Source organism: Schistocerca gregaria, unplaced genomic scaffold (assembly GCF_023897955.1).
Source record: "Schistocerca gregaria isolate iqSchGreg1 unplaced genomic scaffold, iqSchGreg1.2 ptg000526l, whole genome shotgun sequence".
NCBI classification, from domain to species: domain Eukaryota; kingdom Metazoa; phylum Arthropoda; class Insecta; order Orthoptera; family Acrididae; genus Schistocerca; species Schistocerca gregaria.
In genome coordinates, this window is record NW_026061925.1 from 1,919,097 (window position 1) to 1,929,179 (window position 10,083).

A 10,083-nucleotide genomic window follows, 5' to 3' on the forward strand; every position below is an offset into this window, starting at 1 on the left:
TGTAACCGTTTCAGAGAGAAGAGCGGCCAATGTGACGATCGGGCTTTAAGTCGATTCGATAACAAATGACGAAAGCGGACGGATTTCTCAGGTTGTTACTACATATGAACACTTTTCACATTCTCCCGTGCAACGCGGCTGCTAGTCCTCCTTTCATGCAAAATCTTAAGGTCCTAGGTCATGTCCAAGCCACTAAAGCAGGCTAAAAAGTGAATAATCGACAACAAAAACTTGAATTGTACTACTTCTTACTGGCTATTACTTCAACTTAGAAGCTTCTTCTGTGTTCTACAATGGTGCTTTTAGTGTCTCCGCATACCGCAGCGCGCGACATAGCTTTCCAGACGATAAATGCAACCGTTTCAGAGAGAAGAGCGGCCAATGTGACGATCTGGCTTTAAGTCGATTCGATAACAAATGACGAAAACGGACGGATTCCTCAGGTTTTTACTACATATGAACACTTTTCACATTCTCCCGTGCAACGCGGCTGCTAGTCCTCCTTTCATGCAACACCTTAAGTTCCTAGCTCATGTCCAAGGCACCAAAGAAGCGTAAAAATAAATAATCGATACCTAAAACTTGAATTGTACTACTTCTTACTGGCTATTACATCAACTTACAACCTTCATCTGTGTTCTACTATGGTGCTTTTAGTGTCTCTGCATACCGCAGCACGCGACATAGCTTTGCATGCGATAAATGTAATCGTTTCAGACAGAACTGCGGCCAATGTGACGATCTGGCTTTAAGTCGATTTGATAACAAATGACGAAAACGGACGGATTTCTCAGGTTTTTACTACATATGAACACTTTTCACATTCTCCCGTGCAACGCGGCTGCAAGTCCTCCTTTCATGGAAAATCTTAAGGTCCTAGGTCATGTCCAAGCCACCAAAGCCGGCTAAAAAGTGAATAATCGACAACTAAAACGTGAATTGTACTACTTCTTACTGGCTATTACTTCAACTTAGAAGCTTATTCTGTGTTCTACTATGGTGCTTTTAGTGTTTCCCCATACCGCAGCACGCGACATAGCTTTGCAGACGATAAATGTAGCCGTCTCAGAGAGAAAAGCGCCCAATGTGACGATCTGGCTTTAAGTCGATTCGATAACAAATGACGAAAACGGACGGATTTCTCATGTTTTTACTACATATGAACACTTTTCACATTCTCCCATGCAACGCGGCTGCTAGTCCTCCTTTCATGCAAAATCGTAAGGTCCTAGGTCATGACCAAGCCACCAAAGACGGCTAAGAAGTGAATAATCGATAACTAAAACTTGAATTGTACTACTTCTTACTGTTTATTACTTCTACTTAGAAGCTTCTTCTGTGTTCTACTATGGCGCTTTTAGTGTCTTCGCAAACCACAGCACTCGACATAGCTTTGCAGACGATAAATGTAACCGTCTCAGAGAGTAAAGCGGCCAATGTGACGATCTGGCTTTAAGTCGATTCGATAACAAATGACGAAAACGGACTGATTTCTCAGGTTTTTACTACATATGAACACTTTTCACATTCTCCCATGCAACGCGGATGCTAGTCCTCCTTTCATGCAAGAACGTAAGGTCCTAGGTCATGTCCAAGCCACCAAAGCCGGCTAAAAAGTGAATAATCGACAACTAAAACTTGAATTGTAATACTTCTTACTTTCTATTACTTCAACATAGAAGCTTCTTCTGTGTTCTACTATGGTGCTTTTAGTGTTTCCACATACCGCAGCACGCGACATAGCTTTGCAGACGATAAATGCAACCGTTTCAGAGACAAGAGCGGCCAATGTGACGATCTGGCTTAAAGTCGATTCGATAACAAATGACGAAAACGGACGGATTTCTCAGGTGTTTACTACATATGAACACTTTTCACATTCTCCCATGCAACGCGGCTGCTAGTCCTCCTTTCATGCAAAATCTTAAGGTCCTAGGTCATGTCCAATCCACCAAAGACGCCTAAAAAGTGCATAATCGATCACTAAAACTTGAATTGTACTACTTCTTACTGGCCATTACTTCTACTTAGAAGCTTCTTCTGTGTTCTACTATGGTGCTTTTAGTGTCTCCGCATACCGCAGCACGCGACATAGCTTTGCAGACGATAAATGTAACCGTCTCAGAGAGAAAAGCGGCCAATGTGACGATATGACTTTAAGTCGATTCGATAACAAATGACGAAAACGGACTGATTTCTCAGGTTTTTACAACATATGAACACTCTTCACATTCTCCCATGCAACGCGGCTGCTAGTCCTCCTTTCATGCAAAATCTTAAGGTCCTAGGTCAAGTCCAAGCCACCAAAGCCAGCTAAAAAGTGAATAATCGACAACTAAAACTTGAATTGTACTACTTCTTACTGGCTATTACTTCAACTTAGAAGCTTCTTCTGTGTTGTACTATGGTGCTTTTAGTGTTTCCGCATGCCGCAGCACGCGGCATAGCTTTGCAGACGTTAAATGTAACCGTTTCAGAGAGAAGAGCGGCCAATGTGACGATCTGGCTTTAAGTCGATTCGATAACAAATGACGAAAACGGACGGATTTCTCAGGTTTTTACTACATATGAACACTTTTCACATTCTCCCGTGCAACGCGGCTGCTAGTCTTCCTTTCATGCGTCATCTTAAGTTCCTAGCTCATGTCCAAGGCACCAAACAAGCGTAAAAAGTAAATAATCGATACCTAAAACTTCAATTGTACTACTTCTTACTATCTATTACATCAACTTACAACCTTCATCTGTGTTCTACTATGGTGCTTTTAGTGTCTCCGCATACCGCAGCACGCGACATAGCTTTGCAGACGATAAATGTAACCGTCTCAGAGAGAAAAGCGGCCAATGTGACGATCTGGCTTTAAGTCGATTCGATAACAAAAGACGAAAACGGACGGAATTCTCAGGTTTTTACTACATATGAACACTTTTCACATTCTCGCGTGCAACGTGGCTGCTAGTCCTCCTTTCATGCAAAATCTTAAGGTTCCATCTAATGTCAGAGCTACCAAAGCCGGCTAAAAAGTGAAAAATCGACAACTAAAACTTGAATTGTACTACTTCTTACTGGCTATAACTTCAACTTAGAAGCTTCTTCTGTGTTCTACTATGGTGCTTTTAGTGTTTCCGCATACCGCAGCACGCGACATAGCTTTGCAGACGATAAATGTAACAGTCTCGGAGAGAAAAGCGGCCAATGTGACGATCTGGCATTAAGTCGATTCGATAACAAATGACGAAAACGGACGTATTTCTCAGGTTTTTACTACATATGAACACTTTTCACATTCTCCCATGCAACGTGGCTGTTAGTCCTCCTTTCATGCAAAATCTTAATGTCCTAGGTCATGTCTAAGCCACCAAAGCCGGCAAAAAAGTGAATAATCGACAACTAAAACTTGAATTGTACTTCTTCTTACTGGCTATTACTTCAACATAGAAGCTTCTTCTGTGTTCTACTATGGTGCTTTTAGTGTTTCCGCATACCGCAGCACGCGACATAGCTTTGCAGACGATAAATGTAAACGTTTCAGAGAGAAGAGCGGCCAATGTGACGTTCTGTCTTTAAGTCGATTCGATAACAAATGACGAAAACGGACGGATTTCTAAGGTTTTTACTGCATATGAACACTTTTCACATTCTCCCGTGCAACGCGGCTGCTAGTCCTCCTTTCATGAAAAATCTTAAGGTCCTAGGTCATGTCCAAGCCACCAAACACGGCTAAAAAGGGAATAATCGATCACTAAAACTTGAATTGTACTACTTCTTACTGGCTATTACTTCAACATAGAAGCTTCTTCTGTGTTCTACTATGGTGCTTTTAATGTTTCCGCATACCGCAGCACGCGACATAGCTTTGCAGACGATAAGTGTAACCGATTCAGAGAGAAGAGCGGCCAATGTGACGATCTGGCTTTAAGTCGATTCGATAACAAATTACGAAAACGGTCGGATTTTTCAGGTTTTTACTACAAATGAACACTTTTCACATTCTCTCGTGCAACGCGGCTGCTAATCCTTTTTTAATGGAAAATCTTAAGGTCCTAGGTCATGTCCAAGCCACCAAAGCCGGCTAAAAAGGGAATAATCGACAACTAAAACTTTAATTGTACTACATCTTACTGGCTATTGCTTCCACTTAGAAGCTTCTTCTGTGTTCTACATTGGTGCTTTTAGTGTCTCCGCATACCGCAGCACGCGACATAGCTTTGCAGACGATAAATGTAACCGTCTCAGAGAGAAAAGCGGCCAATGTGACTATCTGGCTTTAAGTCGGTTCAATAAAAAATGACGAAAACGGACGGATTTCTCAGGATTGTACTACATATGAACACTTTTCACATTCTCCCGTGCAATGCGGCTGCTAGTCCTCCTTTCATGCAGGTTATTAAGGTCCTAGCTCATGTCCAAGACACCAAAGAAGGGTAAAAAGTCAATAATCGATACCTAAAACTTGAATGGTACTACTTCTTGGTGGCTATTACATCAACTTAGAAGCTTCATCTGTGTTCTACTATGGTGCTTTTAGTGTTTCCGCATACCGCAGCACGCGACATAGCTTTGCAGACGATAAATGTAACCGTTTCAGAGAGAAAAGCAGCCAATGTGACGATCTGGCTTTAAGTCGATTCGATAACAAATGACGAAAACGGACGGATTTCTCAGGTTTTTACTACATATGAACACTTTTCACATTCTCCCGTGCAAAGCGGCTGCTAGTCCTCTTTTCACGCAAAAATCTTATGGTCCTAGGTGATGTCCAAGCCACCAAAGCCGGCTAAAAAGTGCTTAATCGACAACTAAAACTTGAATTGTACTACTTCTTACTGGCTATTACTTCAACGTAGAAGCTTCTTCTGTGTTCTACTATGGTGCTTTTAGTATCTCCGCGTACCGCAGCACGCGACATAGCTTTGCAGGCAATAAATGTAACAGTCTCAGAGAAAAGCGGCCAATGTGACGATCTGGCTTTAAGTCGATTCGATAACAAATGACGAAAACGGACTGATTTCTAAGGTTTTTACTACATATGAACATTTTTCACATTCTCCCATGCAACGCGGCTGCTAGTCCTCCTTTCATGCAAAATCTTAAGGTCCTAGGTCATGTCCAAGCCACCAAAGCCGGCAAAAAAGTGAATAATCGACAACTAAAACTTGAATTGTACTACTTCTTACTGGCTATTACTTCAACATAGAAGCTTCTTCTGTGTTCTACTATGGTGGTTTTAGTGTTTCCGCATACCGCAGCACGCGACATAGCTTTGCAGACGATAAATGTAACCGTATCAGAGAGAAGAGCGGCCAATGTGACGATCTGTCTTTAAGTCGATTCCATAACAAATGACGAAAACGGACGGATTTCTCAGGTTTTTTCTGCATATGAACACTTTTCACATTCTCCCGTGCAACGCGGCTGTTAGTCCTCCTTTCATGCAAAATCTTAAGGTCCTAGGTTATGTCCAAGCCACGAAAGCCGGCTAAAACGTGAATAATCGACAACTAAAACTTGAATTGTACTACTTTTTACTGGCTATTACTTCAACTTAGAAGCTTCTTCTGTGTTCTACTATGTTGCTTTTAGTGTCTCCGCATACCGCAGCACGCGACGTAGCTTTCCAGACGATAAATGCAACCGTTTCAGAGAGAAGAGCGGCCAATGTGACGATCTGGCTTTAAGGCGATTCGATAACAAATGACGAAAACGGACGGATTCCTCAGGTTTATACTACATATGATCACGTTTCACATTCTCCCGTGCAACGCGGCTGCTAGTCCTCCTATCATGCAAAATCTTAAGGTCCTGGGTCATGTCCAAGCCACCAGAGCCGGCGAAAAATTAAATAATCGACAACTAAAACTTGAATTGTACTACTTCTTACTGGCTATTACTTCAACTTCGAAGCTTCCTCTGTGTTGTAGTATGGAGCTTTTAGTGATTCCGCATACCGCAGCACGCGACAGAGCTTTTCAGACGATAAGTGTAACCGTTTCAGAGGGACGAGCGGCCAATGTGACGATCTGGCTTTAAGTCGATTCGATAACAAATGACGAAAACGGACGGATTTCTCAGGTTTTTTACTACATATTAACACTTTTCACATTCTCCCGTGCAAAGCGGCTGCTAGTCCTCCTTTCACGCAAAATCTTATGGTCCTAGGTGATGTCCAAGCCACCAAAGCCGGCAAAAAAGTGCATAATCGACAACTACAACTTGAATTGTACTACTTCTTACTGGCTATTACTTCAACTTAGAAGCTTCTTCTGTGTTCTACTATGGTTCTTTTAGTATCTCCGCGTACCGCAGCACGCGACATAGCTTTGCAGACAATAAATGTAACCGTCTCAGAGAAAAGCGGCCAATGTGACGATCTGGCTTTAAGTCGATTCGATGACAAATGACGAAAACGGACTGATTTCTATGGTTTTTACTACATATGAACATTTTTCACATTCTCCCATGCAACGCGGCTGCTAGTCCTCCTTTCATGCAAAATCTTAAGGTCCTACGTCATGTCCAAGCCTCCAAAGCCGGCTATAAAGTGAATAATCGACAACTAAAACTTGAATTGTACTACTTCTTACTGGCTATTACTTCAACATAGAAGCTTCTTCTGTGTTCTACTATGGTGCTTTTAGTGTTTCCGCATACCGCCGCACGCGACATAGCTTTGCAGACGATAAATGTAACCGTTTCAGAGAGATGAGCGGCCAATGTGACGATCTGTCTTTAAGTCGATTCGATAACAAATGACGAAAACGGACGGATTTCTCAGGTTTTTACTGCATATGAACACTTTTCACATTCTCCCGTGCAACGCGGCTGCTAGTCCTCCTTTCATGCATTTTCTTAAGTTCCTAGCTCATGTCCAAGGCACCTCAACAAGCGTAAAAAGTAAGTAATCGATACCTAAAACTTCAATTGTACTACTTCTTACTGGCTATTACATCAACTTACAACATTCATCTGTGTTCTACTATGGTGCTTTTAGTGTCTCTGCATACCGCAGCACGCGACATAGCTTTGCATACGATAAATGTAATCGTTTCAGACAGAACAGGGGCCAATGTGACGATCTGGCTTTAAGTCGATTTCATAACAAATGACGAAAACGGACGGATTTCTCAGGTTTGTACTACATATGAACACGTTTCACATTCTCCCGTGCAACGCGGCTGCTAGACCTCCTTTCATGTTAAATCTTAAGGTCCTAGGTCATGTCCAAGCCACCAAAGCCGGCTAAAACGTGAATAATCGACAACTAAAACTTGAATTGTACTACTTTTTACTGGCTATTACTTCAACTTAGAAGCTTGTTCTGTGTTTTACTATGTTGCTTTTAGGGTCTCCGCATACCGCAGCACGCGACATAGCTTTCCAAACGATAAATGAAACCGTTTCAGAGAGAAGAGCGGCCAATGTGACGATCTGGCTTTAAGTCGATTCGATAACAAATGACGAAAACGGACGGATTCCTCAGGTTTTTACTACATATGAACACTTTTCACATTCTCCCGTGCAACGCGGCTGCTAGTCGACCTTACATGCAAAATCGTAAGGACCTAGGTCATGTCTAAGCCACCAAAGCCGGCTAAAAAGTGAATAATCGGAAACTAAAACTTGAATTATACTACTTCTTACTGGCTATTACTTCAACTTAGAAGTTTCTTCTGTGTTCTACTACGGTACTTTTAGTGTCTACGCATACCGCAGCACGCGACATAGCTTTGCAGGCAATAAATGTAACCGTCTCAGAGAAAAGCGGCCAATGTGACGATCTGGCTTTAAGTCGATTCGATAACAAATGACGAAAACGGACTGATTTCTAAGGTTTTTACTACATATGAACATTTTTCACATTCTGACATGCAACGCGGCTGCTAGTCTTCCTTTCATGCAAAATCTTAAGGTCCTAGGTCATGTCCAAGCCACCAAAGCCGGCAAAAAAGTGAATAATCGACAACTATAACTTGAATTGTACTACTTCTTACTGGCTATTACTTCAACATAGAAGCTTCTTCTGTGTTCTACTATGGTGGTTTTAGTGTTTCCGCATACCGCAGCACGCGACATAGCTTTGCAGACGATAAATGTAACCGTATCAGAGAGAAGAGCGGCCAATGTGACGATCTGTCTTTAAGTCGATTCCATAACAAATGACGAAAACGGACGGATTTCTCAGGTTTTTTCTGCATATGAACACTTTTCACATTCTCCCGTGCAACGCGGCTGTTAGTCCTCCTTTCATGCAAAATCTTAAGGTCCTAGGTCATGTCCAAGCCACGAAAGCCGGCTAAAACGTGAATAATCGACAACTAAAACTTGAATTGTACTACTTTTTACTGGCTATTACTTCAACTTAGAAGCTTCTTCTGTGTTCTACTATGTTGCTTTTAGTGTCTCCGCATACCGCAGCACGCGACAGAGCTTTTCAGACGATAAGTGTAACCGTTTCAGAGAGACGAGCGGCCAATGTGACGATCTGGCTTTAAGTCGATTCGATAACAAATGACGAAAACGGACGGATTTCTCAGGTTTTTACTACATATTAACACTTTTCACATTCTCCCGTGCAAAGCGGCTGCTAGTCCTCCTTTCACGCAAAATCTTATGGTCCTAGGTCATGTCCAAGCCACGAAAGCCGGCTAAAACGTGAATAATCGACAACTAAAACTTGAATTGTACTACTTTTTACTGGCTATTACTTCAACTTAGAAGCTTCTTCTGTGTTCTACTATGTTGCTTTTAGTGTCTCCGCATACCGCAGCACGCGACAGAGCTTTTCAGACGATAAGTGTAACCGTTTCAGAGAGACGAGCGGCCAATGTGACGATCTGGCTTTAAGTCGATTCGATAACAAATGACGAAAACGGACGGATTTCTCAGGTTTTTACTACATATTAACACTTTTCACATTCTCCCGTGCAAAGCGGCTGCTAGTCCTCCTTTCACGCAAAATCTTATGGTCCTAGGTGATGTCCAAGCCACCAAAGCCGGCTAAAAAGTGCATAATCGACAACTACAACTTGAATTGTACTACTTCTTACTGGCTATTACTTCAACTTAGAAGCTTCTTCTGTGTTCTACTATGGTGCTTTTAGTATCTCCGCGTACCGCAGCACGCGACATAGCTTTGCAGACAATAAATGTAACCGTCTCAGAGAAAAGCGGCCAATGTGACGATCTGGCTTTAAGTCGATTCGATGACAAATGACGAAAACGGACTGATTTCTATGGTTTTTACTACATATGAACATTTTTCACATTCTCCCATGCAACGCGGCTGCTAGTCCTCCTTTCATGCAAAATCTTAAGGTCCTACGTCATGTCCAAGCCTCCAAAGCCGGCTATAAAGTGAATAATCGACAACTAAAACTTGAATTGTACTACTTCTTACTGGCTATTACTTCAACATAGAAGCTTCTTCTGTGTTCTACTATGGTGCTTTTAGTGTTTCCGCATACCGCCGCACGCGACATAGCTTTGCAGACGATAAATGTAACCGTTTCAGAGAGATGAGCGGCCAATGTGACGATCTGTCTTTAAGTCGATTCGATAACAAATGACGAAAACGGACGGATTTCTCAGGTTTTTACTGCATATGAACACTTTTCACATTCTCCCGTGCAAAGCGGCTGCTAGTCCTCCTTTCACGCAAAATCTTATGGTCCTAGGTCATGTCCAAGCCACGAAAGCCGGCTAAAACGTGAATAATCGACAACTAAAACTTGAATTGTACTACTTTTTACTGGCTATTACTTCAACTTAGAAGCTTCTTCTGTGTTCTACTATGTTGCTTTTAGTGTCTCCGCATACCGCAGCACGCGACAGAGCTTTTCAGACGATAAGTGTAACCGTTTCAGAGAGACGAGCGGCCAATGTGACGATCTGGCTTTAAGTCGATTCGATAACAAATGACGAAAACGGACGGATTTCTCAGGTTTTTACTACATATTAACACTTTTCACATTCTCCCGTGCAAAGCGGCTGCTAGTCCTCCTTTCACGCAAAATCTTATGGTCCTAGGTGATGTCCAAGCCACCAAAGCCGGCTAAAAAGTGCATAATCGACAACTACAACTT